General features: G+C 39.5%; 1 non-coding gene across 1 annotated transcript; it reads left to right on the top strand.

Annotated features, from left to right (window-relative positions):
• The first annotated feature begins 13,492 nt into the window (after positions 1 to 13,492).
• Positions 13,493 to 13,619, top strand: LOC129150145 (small nucleolar RNA SNORA17). Its single transcript, XR_008556875.1, has one exon. It is a non-coding gene; the product is annotated as a small nucleolar RNA SNORA17 (small nucleolar RNA).
• The last annotated feature ends 510 nt before the right edge of the window (positions 13,620 to 14,129 follow it).

Raw genomic sequence — 14,129 nt, 5'->3', positions numbered from 1 at the left:
CCAGGAAAACATGCCTCAAACCATAACACTGCCCTCACCAGCTTGAAGGGTTGTACTCATGCATGTGGGGTGTATGCTTTCATGCTGTTTCCACAAAATTCTCACTCTGCCATCTGCATGATGCAACTGGAAACGTGATTCATCGGACCACATGACTTTTTTCCAATGTTCTACTGTCCAATCCTTGAGTTCCTGTGTGAATTGGAGACGTTTTATCTTGGTAACTGCAGACAGCAAAGGTGTTTGAACAGGCCTTCATCTTCCATATCCCATATGATGCAGTGTACAGCTAATTTGCCTACAAATGTCAGGTGGTCATAATAATCTGGCCACTCAGTATACAATATGCCTGCCTAGTATATTGCACCCATATCTCCAGTAAGGATAAATTTTGATATCTTAAATAAGCCACTATATTAAAGAATATTCAGTTGTCTGAATTAATTGTTTATTTTGTGTAAGAATAACTTTTGTATTATTTTAAAAAAAGATTTTTGAGCTTCTTTTTATTTTTGATTAATACTTTTAAAATGACATTATAAAATTAACTTAAGTTTAGATTATTTCTCCTCAAAAAGTCCAATATGTTGCCTGGTATATGGTAGTAGCTTTTCTGAGCTTGGGTAGAAATGCAGCATTACATTTTATTAATCCAGATCTAGTGAATAAGAATCTACATTTTTACAAGATTCCCAGGTGATTCCTAGGCACATTAAAATATAAGCAGCACTAATTAAAAAAAAAAAAAACAAACACTAAACAAAAAGACTCATTATAATATTTTCTCCCTAACATATTTTGGCACTCTTCCTACTTATTATTTGGTGTCCCAAAGAAACTACATTTATGTGAGTTCAATGTCAGTGTGGGGAACTCTGAATGAGACCAATAATTGGTTTATACATTTAGTTTCTACATTCATGTGCTCAAAGCTGTTCATCAAAATTAACTTCTCAAATTTTTATTTTTTTTTATTTTTTTAAATATATTTTTTATTGATTTTTTACAGAGAGGAAGAGAGAGGGACAGAGTTAGAAACATCGATGTGAGAGAAACATCGATCAGCTGCCTCCTGCACACCCCCTACTGGGGATGTGCCCGCAACCAAGGCACATGCCCTTGACCGGAATCGAACCTGGGACCCTTGAGTCTGCAGGCTGACGCTCTATCCACTGAGCCAAACCGGTTTCGGCTCAAATTTTTATTTTTATAAAAAGAATATGCAGGTCCCATCCCAGACTGAATAGTTAAATATAATTTAAGAATAAGTAAAAAAGTTGTTAGGATGACTGGAGTCAAGTCATATTTTGGACATAGAAAACATGAAACATATTTGCTAATAATCTGGATCCCCCAATTTTCTTCAATAAAGCTGATGTCATGAATGATGTGGTCAGTGTACAATAAATTTGTGCTGTAAACTCTAAATGGCACTAAAATTCTAGAGGAAGTAACCCAAATGTCCATGGGTAAATTAATGAATAAAGAAAATGTGATATATAAGTATAATGCTATATTATGCAGCCTTAAAAAAATATTTCACATGCTACAACATGGATTAACCTCAAGGACACTATACTAAGTGAAATAAGCTAGCACAAGACAAATACTGTAGGGTTCCAGTCATATAGGGTCTTAAGTGGTCAAAACCATAAAAACACAGTAGAAATATGATTGCCAAAGACTGGGGAAATAAAGGAGGAAGAATTAGTGTTTAGTGGGTATTGACTTTTAGTTTTGTAAGATGAAAATGTTCCAGAGATTTGTTGTACAAAAATGTGAAAACACTCAACACTACTGAACTGTACACTTAAAAATAATAATGTTTCTATATCTTGAGTATCCTATATAATAAAAGGCTAATATGCAAATCAACCGAACAGTGGAACGACCGGTCATTATGACACTCACTGACCACCAGGGGGCAGACGCTAAATGCAGGAGCTGCCCCCTGGTGGTCAGTGCGCTCCCATAGGGGGAGCACCACTCAGCCAGAATACTTGAGCCAGGTCACGGCTGGCGAGCACAGCGGCAGTGGGGGGAGCCTCTCCCACCTCTGTGGCAGTCGGACATCCCCCGGGTAAGAAGTACTAGTGGGGAGTTAAAAAAGAGTCAAGGGAATATAAGGTAAAAGATAGGGAACATAGATAACAATATATACTAATAAAAGGATAATATGCTAATTAGACCAGGAGACCTTACTGACGAATTTCTGGACCTCCTTCTGGACAAAGCCATGGCTGGGAGGGCCGAGGAAAGCCTCCAAGGCTGTGAGGGCCATTTGCAGAGCCCCAGCCACGTGGGCAGGGTCTCCCTCTGCGCAGCATTGATCACAGAGCCCTGGCAGGATGGGCAGGGCAGGTAGGGTCTCCCTGTGGGAAGCAATTGATCACAGGGTGGACAGGGCCTCTGTGTGGGCAGGGATTAATGGCGGAGCCCAGGCTGGGTGGGAAATGCCTGCCTCTGCTCTGCCATTGATTGCAGAGCCCCAGCAGGGTGGGGAGGGCCTCCCTCTGTGGGCAGCCAGGCTGCGGGGGGGGGAGCAGTTGGGGGTGAGCAGGCCAGCAGGGTAGGGGCAGTTGGTGGTGATTAGGCCAGCAGGGGTGGCATTTGGAGGCAAGCAGGCCAGAAGGGTGGGGGCAGTTAGGGGCAAGCAGGCTAGCAGGGTGGGGGAAGTTGGGGGTAATCAGGCTGGTAGGGGGGCAGTTGAGGGTGAGCAGGCCAGTGGGGGGGGGCAGCTGGGGGTGAGCAGGACGGCAGGCAGAGTGGTTAGTGGCGATCAGGCAGGAAGGCAGGTGAGCGGTTAGGAGCCAGCAGTCCTGGATTGCAAGAGGGATGTCTGACTGCCAGTTTAGGCCCGATCCCGAGATAGGGCATAAACCGGCAGTCAGACATCCCCCGAGGGGGTCCCAGATTGGAGAGGGTTCAGGCTGGGCTGAGGAACACCCCCACCCCCCTGCACGGATTTTGTGCACCGGGCCACTAGTACTATAATAATTATCTATGGCAGGCGTCCTCAAACTACGGCCCGCGGGACACATGTGGGTGTTTTTGTACTTCAAAATAAGATATGTGCAGTGTGCATAGGAATTTGTTCATAGTTTTTTTTTTAAACTATAGTCTGGCCCTCCAACGTTCTGAGGGACAGTGAACTGGCCCCTGTTTAAAAAGTCTGAGGACCCCTGATCTATGGTGTCAGATGGACACACAAATTATTGGAGGTAACATTTTGTAACCTATATGAAAAATAATACAATGATTAATAAATAATACAAGAATAAACTCTGTGTTTTGCATACTCAAAACTGTAAACCAATGTTTGCCCCACCCTTAAATACACATGTGAAATATATATTTTGTATTAGTCTTCATTTATGTCTGGATTGAAAGACAGGGAGACATCCCAGAGAAATGGAAATCCCTCAGCAGATAAAAGTCTACTACATAAAGTCTCCAGGTGCTTAGGACTGTAGAAAAATTAGTGTGTGTGTGTGTGTGTGTGTGTGTGTGTGTGTGTGTGTGTGTGTGTCCAGAGATGCTATTGTAGTCCAGAGAGGTTTACACATAACTGTGTTCATGATGCTATACCAACCCAGTAAATATTACCAACCTGTCCATATTATGCTATACCAACCTGTCAATATTACCCAGTAAATTATCTACAATGATGCTACCTTTTCTTCAATTTGCTCTTTCACTGGAACACATACATTGTATTGTATTGTCTTTTTCTTTTAGTTTTATTTTAGCTCTTCATTATAGTAGATATAAATTATTTTGTCTTCTGTTCAATAAATATCAGACAGTATTATACAGGAAGGAGGTATTTCCTAATAATGAGGAGACGATCTTCTACCTGCTCTCATGGCTATCAGTTTTCAAATAAGAAAACCAATCAAGATAATTTGATAAAAAATTCTATCTGATTTAAAGATGCATAACTTTAAAAAAGAACATAAAGTTGAGAGTTCAGCTTTACCTCAGGAATAGAGCAGAGTCACAGACACAGAAAAAAAACAGAAAAGCATCTACCTCAATTGCTCATTCAAATCTCAGAGGAAAAGTGGGGTGGAAGGTTGAGGGGGGGAAAGGTTAACCAAAGAACTTATATGCATATATGTATAACTCATGGACACAGACAATCGTGTGGTGAAGGCCTGGGGGGGGCGGTGTGAGGTTAGAGGGTTAAGTGGGGGGAAAGGGACATCTGTAATACTTTCAACAATAAAGATACATTTTTTTAAAAGGAAACACTTGTTCATTTCCGCTTTATTTTTTTCTTCATTGGCAGACTAAATTTTATACTTTTCAGATTATCTGAAAATGACACCATCCAGGAATGTTAACTTTAGTTTTTTATTCAAGGGAGTCTTAAAACCACATTTCCAAATAGAAGGCTTATTTAGCATCGGTCAATCTCTAATCAGGTGCCTTTCTAATAAACTATTCCTGTCATATTATTTGACCATATACCTCTGGCCTGGGACAGAGTCAATCTTGCTTCCACTGTGGTTGCTAGGGAAGGTGTCTTCCCCTGCATGTGCTATGTTGAACTTCTAAGAAGATACAGTAATAGAAGTCATTGTCTAGTATGGTTTAGTGAATCAGTTCTCAAACATCAGCCTACATAAAAGCCCTGGAAGTATTTTCTAATAAACAGATTGCTGGGTTTCACTTCCAGAAATTTCACTTCCAGAAATTCTGAGTCAGAATGTCTGGGAAAGGGCCCAATATGTGCATTTCTAACAAGCTGCCAGATGACTTGCATGGTACTCCTTGGGTCCCACACTTTTGAGAGCCCATCGTGTAATGCAATGATAGCACTGTTAAGGGACAGACACCTATATCAACTCTCCTTCTTAATATATAACATCTTAAATGAAGGGAGATTCAGTCAATTGAACTATTTGAACAAAAAATAGAGAAATTAATATTGAATTTTTACTCATAAACTTTATTTTTAAGGACAGTTTTAGTTTCTCAGTAAAAGTGAGCAGAAAGTAGAAAGAGATTATGTATAAACCCTGTTCCCACACATGTACAACCTCACCCCTTATTGACATCTCCAACCAGAGAGGTGCATTTGTTAAAATAGATGCCCAAAGTCCATAATTTACAATAGAGTTCACTCTTGGCATTGAACACTTTTTGTATTTGGATAAATGCATAGTGACATGTATCTGCCATTATAATCTCATACAGTTGTTTCACTTTCCTAAAAATACTTTGTGGTCTGCCTACTCATCCCTCTGTACCACCAGCCCACCGCCCCCCCCAAAAAAAAAAATCCTGGCAACCCCTAATCATTTAGTTTCTATAACTTTGCCTTTTTTAGAATATCGTATAGTTGGAATCAAACAGTATTGTTCAGATTGGTTTCTTCACTTAGTAATATGCATCTGAGGTTCCTCCATGCCATTTCATGGTTTGGTAGCTTATTTATTTGTAGCACTGAATAGCATTTCATTGCCTGAATGTACCACAGTGTTGCTTTCAAGTTTTGGCATTTTTTTTTTTTTTTTTTTTTTTTTTTTTTTTTTTTTTTTTTTTTTTTTTTTAATATTTTTATTGAGGTATTATATGTGTACATATCTTACTATTACCCCCCACCCCACACCCACACATGCCCTCCCCCCCCAGAGTTTTGCGTCCATTGTTTATGCTTATATGCATGCATACAAGTCCTTCGTTTGATTTCATAACTCCCCCACCTTTCCCAAACTTTCCCCCTGTACTTTGAAAGTCTGTTTGATGCTTTACTGTCTCTGTATCTATCTTTTTGTTCACCACTTTATAATGTTCTTTACTATCCCTAAATGAGTGAGATCATGTGGTATTTTTCTTTCATTGACTGGCTTATTTCACTTAGCATAATGTTCTCCAATTCCATCCAGGTTGCTGCAAATGATGAGAATTCCTTCTTTTTTATGGCAGCATAGTATTCCATTGTGTAGATGTACCACAGTTTTCCGATCCAGTCATCTGCTGATGGGCACCTAGGCTGTTTCCAAATCTTAGCTATTGTAAATTGTGCTGCTATGAACATAGTGGTGCATATATCCTTTCTGATTGGTGTTTCTAGTTTCTTCGGATATATTCCCAGGAGTGGGATTACTGGGTCAAATGGGAGTTCCATTTTCAGTTTTTTGAGGAAACTCCATACTGTTCTCCACAGTGGCTGCACCAGTCTGCATTCCCACCAGCAGTGCACGAGGGTTCCTTTTTCTCCGCATCCTCGCCAACACTTGTTGTTTGTTGATTTGTTGATGATAGCCATTCTGACAGGTGTGAGATGGTACCTCATTGTTGTTTTGATTTGCATCTCTCGGATAATAAGTGACTTTGAACATGTTTTCATGTGTCTCTTGGCCTTCCTTCTGTCTTCTTTTGAAAATATTCTGTTTAGGTCTGTTGCCCATTTTTTTATTGGATCATTTATCTTCCTCTTATTAAGTTGCATAAGCTGCCTGTAGATGTTGGAGATTAAACCTTTATCAGTGATAGCATTTGCAAATATGTTTTCCCATGCGGTGGGCTTTCTTGTTGTTTTGTTGATGGTTTCTTTTGCTGTAAAAAAGCTTTTTATTTTGATGTAGTCCCATTTGTTAATTTTCTCTTTAGCTTCCATTGCCCTAGGGGCAGTGTCAGTGAAGAAGTTCTTTTGGCATATGTCTGAGATTTTGTTGCCTGTGGAGTCCTCTAGTATTTTTATGGTTTCCCGTCTTATGTTTAAGTCCTGTATCCATTTTGAGTTTATTTTTGTGTATGGTGTAAGTTGGTGATCTAGTTTCATTTTTTTGCATGTATCTGTCCAGTTTACCCAACACCATTTATTGAAGAGACTGTCTTGACTCCATTGTATGTTCATGCCTCCTTTGTCAAATATTAATTGAGCATAGTGGTTTGGGTCGATATCTGGGTTCTCTATTCTGTTCCATTGATCAATATGTCTGTTCTTGTGCCAGTACCAGGCTGTTTTGAGAACAGTGGCTTTGTAATACAGCTTGAAATCTGGTATTGAGATCCCACCTACTTTATTCTTCTTTCTGAGGATTGCTGAGGCTAGTCGGGGTCTTTTTTTATTCCAGATGAATTTTTGGAGAGTTCTTTCTAGGTCTGTGAAGTATGCTGTTGGTATTTTGATGGGGAGTGCATTGAATCTGTAGATTGCTTTGGGTAGTATGGACATTTTAATGATGTTGATTCTACCAATCCAGGAACATGGTATGTTCTTCCATCTGTTTACGTCTTCCTCTATCTCTTTTTTCAGTGTCCTGTAGTTTTCTGCGTATAGGTCTTTTACTTCCTTAGTTAAGTTTATTCCTAGGTATCTTAATTTTTTTGGTGCGATGGTAAATGGGATTGCTTTTTTAGTCTCTCTTTCTGTAAGTTCATTATTGGTGTATAGAAAAGCCATAGATTTCTTGGCGTTAATTTTGTATCCCGCTACATTGCCGAATTCATTTATTAAGTCTATTAGTTTTTTGATGGAATCTTTTGGGTTTTTTATGTACAATATCATGTCATCTGCAAATAAGGACAGCTTCACTTCTTCTTTTCCAATTTGGATGCCTCTTATTTCTTCTTCTTGCCTAATTGCGATAGCTAATACTTCCAGTACTATGTCAAACAGGAGTGGTGAGAGTGGGCATCCCTGTCTTGTTCCTGTTCTTAGGGGAAATGGTTTTAGTTTTTGCCCATTGAGTATGATGTTTGCTGTGGGTTTATCATAAATAGCTTTTATTATGTTGAGGTACGAGCCTTCTATTCCCACCTTGTTGAGAGTTTTTATCAAGAAAGGGTGTTGGATTTTGTCAAATGCTTTTTCTGCATCTATTGATATGACTATGTGATTTTTATCTCTCAATTTGTTTATGTGATGTATCACGTTTATTGATTTGCGGATATTGTACCATCCTTGCATTCCTGGAATAAATCCTACTTGGTCATGGTGTATGATCTTTCTGATGTACTGCTGGAGCCGATTTGCTAGAATTTTGTTGAGGATTTTGGCATCAATGTTCATGAGGGATATTGGCCTGTAATTCTCTTTCATTGAGTTGTCTTTATCTGGTTTTGGTATTAGGGTGATGCTGGCTTCATAGAAGGAGCCTGGAAGTGTTCCTTCCTCTTGAATTTTTTGGAATAGTCTGAGGAGGATAGGTTTTAGTTCTTCCTTGAAAGTTTGATAAAACTCTCCTGTGAAGCCATCTGGCCCCGGGCTTTTGTTTGTCGGAAGCTTTTTGATGACTGCTTCAATTTCTTCCATAGTTACTGGCATGTTGAGCTGTTTAGAATCTTCCTGATTAAGTTTTGGAAGGTTGTATTTTTCTAGGAATATGTCGATTTCCTCTAGGTTGTCCAGTTTGTTGGAATAGAGTTGTTCATAGTATTTTGTAACAATCCTTTGTATCTCAGCGGGATCTGTTGTTATTTCACCTCTTTCATTTCTGATTTTGTTTATTTGGGTCCTCTCTCTTTGCTTCTTGGTGAGCCTGGCTAGAGGTCCATCAATCTTGTTTATCCTTTCAAAGAACCAGCTCTTGGTTTTGTTGATCTTTTGTATTGTTTCTTTGGTCTCTATGTCGTTTATCTCCGCTCTGATCTTTATTATTTCTTTCCTTCTGCTTACACTGGGCTTATCTTGTTGCTCTCTCTCTAACTCTTTGAGTTGTTGGGTTAGGTAATTTATTACCATTGTTTCTTGTTTTTTGAAGTAGGCTTGTAGAGCTATGAACTTCCCTCTCAGGACTGCTTTCATTGTGTCCCATAGATTTTGGATTGTTGTGTTTTCATTGTCGTTTGTTGCCATGATGTTTTTTATTTCTTCCTTGATGTCTTTGGTAACCCAGTCATGGTTTAATAACATGCTGTTTAGTCTCCAAGTATTTGATTTCTTTGGGTTGTTTTTATTGTAGTTGATTTCCAGTTTTATGCCACTGTGATCTGAGAAGATACTTGATATGATTTCTATCTTCTTGAATTTGTAGAGACTTTGCCTATGTCCTAACATATGGTCTATCTTTGAAAATGACCCATGTGCACTTGAGAAGAATGTATATTCTGTGGCTTTGGGGTGAAATGTTCTGAAGATGTCGATTAATTCCATCTGTTCTAGTGAGTCATTTAGGTTTGATGTTTCTTTGCTGATGTTTAGTTTAGAGGATTTGTCCAATGGTGATAGTGGGGTATTGAAGTCTCCTACTATGATTGTATTACTGTCAATCTCTCCTTTGATATCTTCCAGGAGTTTTTTAATGTATCTTGGTGCTCCTGTATTGGGTGCATATATGTTTACCAGAGTTATTTCTTCTTGTTGGATTTCTCCCTTTAGTATTATGAAGTGGCCTTCATTATCTCTTGTTATGTCCTTCACTTTGAGATCTACTTTGTCAGATATAAGTATTGCAACCCCAGCTTTTTTTTCATTTCCATTTGCCTGGAAAACCTTTTTCCATCCCTTTACTCTCAGTCTGTATGCATCCTTTTTTTTGAGGTGGGTTTCCTGTAGACAGCAGATATCTGGGTTTTGTTTTCTTATCCAGTCTGTTACCCTGTGTCTTTTGATTGGGGCATTCAATCCATTTACATTTAAAGTTATTATTGATAGGTACTTATTTGACGCCATTTTTATTCTATACCCCTGTGTACCTTCTTTGCTTCCTATTTCTTTCTTTTTTTTTTTTTTTTTTACAGCAGACCCTTTAGCATTTCTTTCATTGCTGGTTTGGTGGTGATAAACTCCCTTAGTCCTTTTTTGTCTGTGAAGCTCCTGATTTCACCTTCAATTTTGATTGATAGCCTTGCTGGGTACAGTATTCTTGGATTTAGACCCTTCCTTTGCATGACTTGGTATATTTCATTCCATTCCCTTCTGGCCTGATGAGTTTCTGTTGAGAAATCAGTTGCTAGTCTGATGGGGGTTCCTTTGTATGTAACTGTCTGTCTCTCTCTGGCCGCTTGTAAGATTCTTACTTTGTCGTTGGTGTTTGCCAACTTAACTATAATGTGCCTTGGCGTCGGTCTTTTGGGGTTCATTTTGCTTGGAACTCTGTGAGCTTCTTGGATTTGTGTGGGTTTTTTCTTCCCTATATCAGGGAAGTTTTCTGTTATTATTTCTTCAAACAGGTTTTCTATTCCTTGCTCAGTTTCCTTTCCTTCTGGCACCCCTATTATCCTGATGTTGTTTTGTTTTGTATTGTCCCGAAGTTCCCTTACGCTCTCCTCAATCTTTCTAATTTTTGTTTCTAGAAGCTGTTGTAATTGGGTATTTTTTTCCATCTTGTCTTCTAGCTCACTTATGCGGTCCTCTGCTTCATCTAGTCTACTCTTGACGCTTTCTATTGAGTTCTTTACAGCAGCGATGTCATTTTTCATTTCTTCTTGGTTCTTCTTCATTTCTTCTTGGTTCTTACTCATATTGTCGAATTTGTCTTCCATCCTTTTCAGCCACCCTATGATCATTTCTCTGAATTCTTTCTCTGATAGGTTGTTTGCCTCTAAATCGTTTACTTCCTTTTCTGGTGATGCCTGTTTCTCTTTCCTGTGGGGGCTGTTTCTTTGTCTCCCCATGGTCTCTCTTCTCCGGATGTCTGGTTATATAGATTTCTCTCTCTGGCGTTGATTTAAAGGTATAAAATACAACACAACCAGGCGCAACAGACAAGGCACTGAACAGAATTGTATTCACGATATTAATAACCTCCAATAAAGGTAACCACCAGAGAAAGACAAATTAGGGAATAGGAGTGGAAGAGGGAGAGTAAAAAGAAAGAACAACAACGAAAAAAAAAACAAAACAAAACAAAAAAAACAACGAGTGTGAATCTGAACTTGGGAAAAGAGCAGAAAGAAAGAAAAGAAAAAGAAATAACAGAAAAGAAAAATAAAAGGAAAAAAAAGTAAGAGAGACAAGAATGATACTAAGAGAGAAAAGGGGAACAAACTATATATATGGGGAGTAAACTCCACTAGAACAACCACTATTCCCAGCAAATTCCAGCAACACGAGCCTGGAGATTAATACAAACTGCAACAGCAGCTAATATCAAGTGAGGCAAGGGAAAACAAAAGTAAAAAACAAACAAAAACAAAGCAAACAAAAGAACCAACCAAACCAACAAAAAGAATAATCAAAACAATCTCATAAAAAAGCATAAAAATTCAATCTAATCAACATTCAAGCAAACAACAACAAAAGGCCCGAGAGAAAAATAATTTTTTTAAGGTAGCGTAGAGAGAGGTTTGTATGGATTTGGAGCAGGGGGTTGGGAATTAGATATATAAGTAGGGTGAAGTTTTAGCAGGGAGTAAACTGAAAAAGTAGGGAAAATCTAAAGCCAGAAAGGGTTAAAATAAACTGGGGACCAAAATGGGAAAGGTTAGGAGGAGAGTGATGGCATAATGTTAGCTTTGAGATAGGGTAAAGCGATTGTAAGGGAAAGATGCAAATCGAATGTAGGACACTAATCCAAAAAAAAAAGAAAGAGAAAATCAAATGACATTAAAAAAAAAAAAAAGTAAAATAATAGTAATAATAGTATTGATTGAAAATAAAAATGTAATAATTAAAAAGGTGAAAATCGAGTGAGGAAAAAGAAAAAAAATAGTTTCTTAAGTAAAAGATGCAAAAAATGAAAATAAAAAAATATGAGAATAAAAAATTTTAAAAATTGAAAAAAGAATTGAAAATTAAAAAATAGGAAGACTAAAATGTGCAGTAGCGGCTGTCATTCACTTCCTCTATTATTCTGTTTGGTACGCCTTTTTCCCAGTCTGGGCGGTATTTCAGTTCAGCTTCATTCCAGGGCTCCTCAGTGTTGGAAGCCAGTCCTGCTTTTTAAGCCAGCCCTGTCTTAATTTCTCGTATTTATTTTTAATTACACCAGAGACAATTAGCGTTTCAGCCCCTGGGTGGCAGTGTTTCTGAATTGACTTCCGGGCCTCTCTAGCTCTTTTTTTCTTTTTTCTTTTTTCCCCTCTATGGCACTCACTACCGGTTTGTGGAGGTATGTGCCTCAGAGCTGCCTCTCTGATGGTCACACGCAGCTCTGGTCCCCAGGTTCCGAAAAAACACCTTCCCCCTGCAGTCTTTCAGGGTTTCCACCTGGGTTTTTCTATGTGTTGGGCTTAGCAATCAGAGTCGGAAAGAGCCCAGGTGTGCGGACCGTGGGTCTGTGCCCCAGACTAAGGAGCCTGCACTCCTTTGAAACTTCTTAGTCTGACCCTCCTCGTCAGATTAAAATGAGTTGCTTTCAAGAGGTCACTTCTGTTAGCAGCTCAGAAGACCCCCCTCCTCATTCACGTATCACGGCAGCTCCAACTGCCGCCGATTTTTCTAGGCACAGACCTCCCGGCTCCTGCCGGTCCTGCGGCTGCCGCGCTTCCCTCACCCAGCGCTTCCCTCACCCACCGCGGGGATTAGAAACCGCCCCTCATTTCAGGCGAAATCTGACCTTTCCGTGGTGCAGTGAAGAGTTTCTTTGAATCCGAGTGTTTGCGCTGATAGGGGACCGGTGGTCTGTTGCTCCCAGCAGCTCAGTGTTTGCAGTTGTCGCAGAAAGTCAGGTTTCCCCTAAAATCCTCCTTTCCTTGCAAGATGGCGAGGCGCCCGGCGAGCCCGCAGCTCCAGGAGGGGACCCAGCCCCTGTGGGTGCTGCGCGGTCAGAGGAACACTGCCCAGCACTCCCCCGCCTTCTCCTGGAGTTTAGCTGTCCCTTGGCTTGCCCACATACACTCCCTCTGCGAGCCTCTGCTGCTCCGACTCTCCGCCCCAGGAACAGACTCCAAACCCGACTCTATTCCGTCGCCATTTTCTCTCCTCTCCCAGTTTTGGCAATTTTGAATAAAGATACTGTATATATCAGTAGGCAGGTTTTTTGTTTGTTTTTAATCCTCACCCAAGGATATGTTTTTATTGATTTTTGAGTGAGAGAGAGAGAGAGAGAGAGAGAGAGAGAGAGAGAGAGAGAAAGTGAGAGAAAAACATTGATTGGTTGCCTCCTGTACGTGCCCTGACAGTGGATTAAACCTGCAACCTAGACATGTGCCCTGACCGGGAATCTAACCTGACGCCATTTTTTGGTGTGTGGGCTGGTGCTCCAATCAAATGAGCCACCCAGCCAGGGCCAGTGAACAGGTTTTTGTGGACATACATTTTCAAACGATTTGTGCAAAATCCAAGGAATATGAGTGATGTAGAATTGTATTCCTCTAGCAAAAATGGACAGATCCAAGTAGCCAGAAAATCAGTAAGAACATAGTTGAATTCAACAACACTATCAGGTAATTGAACATAATTGACTTCTATGGATTACTTCATTCAACAAAAGAAAAAATTACACATTTTTCTAAGGCTCCCCTGAAACATTCACTAAGTAGACCTCATTCTGGGTTATAAAAGAAACCTTAACTAATTAAAAAAATTAAAATTATACAATGGAATTAAACTAGAAATCAATAACAGAAAAATAGATTAGAAATCCCAAATAGTACTGCCCCTAGAGGCATTGCAGGTGTGGCTGCCGTGTCCTGTCTGTCATTAGGTGGCAGAGAGGAGAGAGGCTCCCTATGTCCAGCATCCTGGTTGGGGATGTCTGGATGGTTGATAGCCTGACACTCGGCGCCTGTGCTGTGCTGCTGGCAGGTGCTGGCGACCTGGAGCCCGTCAAGTTAAAGCTTCTTAATTCTCTCCTAGAACAGAGAGAGAGAAGAAGAAGAAGGAGGAGGGGGAGGAGGAGGAGGAGGAGGAGGAGGAGGGAGAAAAAGAAGAAATCCCAAATACTTACAATGTAAAATACACTTCTAAATAATATGTAGGTCAAATAAGAAATATAAAAAGTTTAAAAATTTTTGAACAAAATGCAAATGAAAATAAATACATCAAAAAGTGTAGGATTCAATGAAAGCAGTGCTTAGAGAAAAATCTATAGCATTGAATGCATATATTAGAAATAAAAAAGGGCCTAAAGTTAATAGTATAAGGTTTCACCTTTAGAAACTAGGGGGAAAAGGCAAATTAAATCCCAAGTAAATAGAAGAAGGGAGTAATAAAAATTAGAACATAAATTAGTGATATTAAATTTCATCAGAAATCAATAGAGAAAAATCAAAACCAAAAGCTGATTCTT

The sequence above is a fragment of the Eptesicus fuscus genome, chromosome 8, assembly GCF_027574615.1.
Source record: "Eptesicus fuscus isolate TK198812 chromosome 8, DD_ASM_mEF_20220401, whole genome shotgun sequence".
Taxonomy (NCBI): Eukaryota; Metazoa; Chordata; class Mammalia; order Chiroptera; family Vespertilionidae; genus Eptesicus; species Eptesicus fuscus.
The sequence above is the reverse complement of the archived record's forward strand: the minus strand, read 5'-3'. Positions and strand labels throughout refer to the sequence as shown.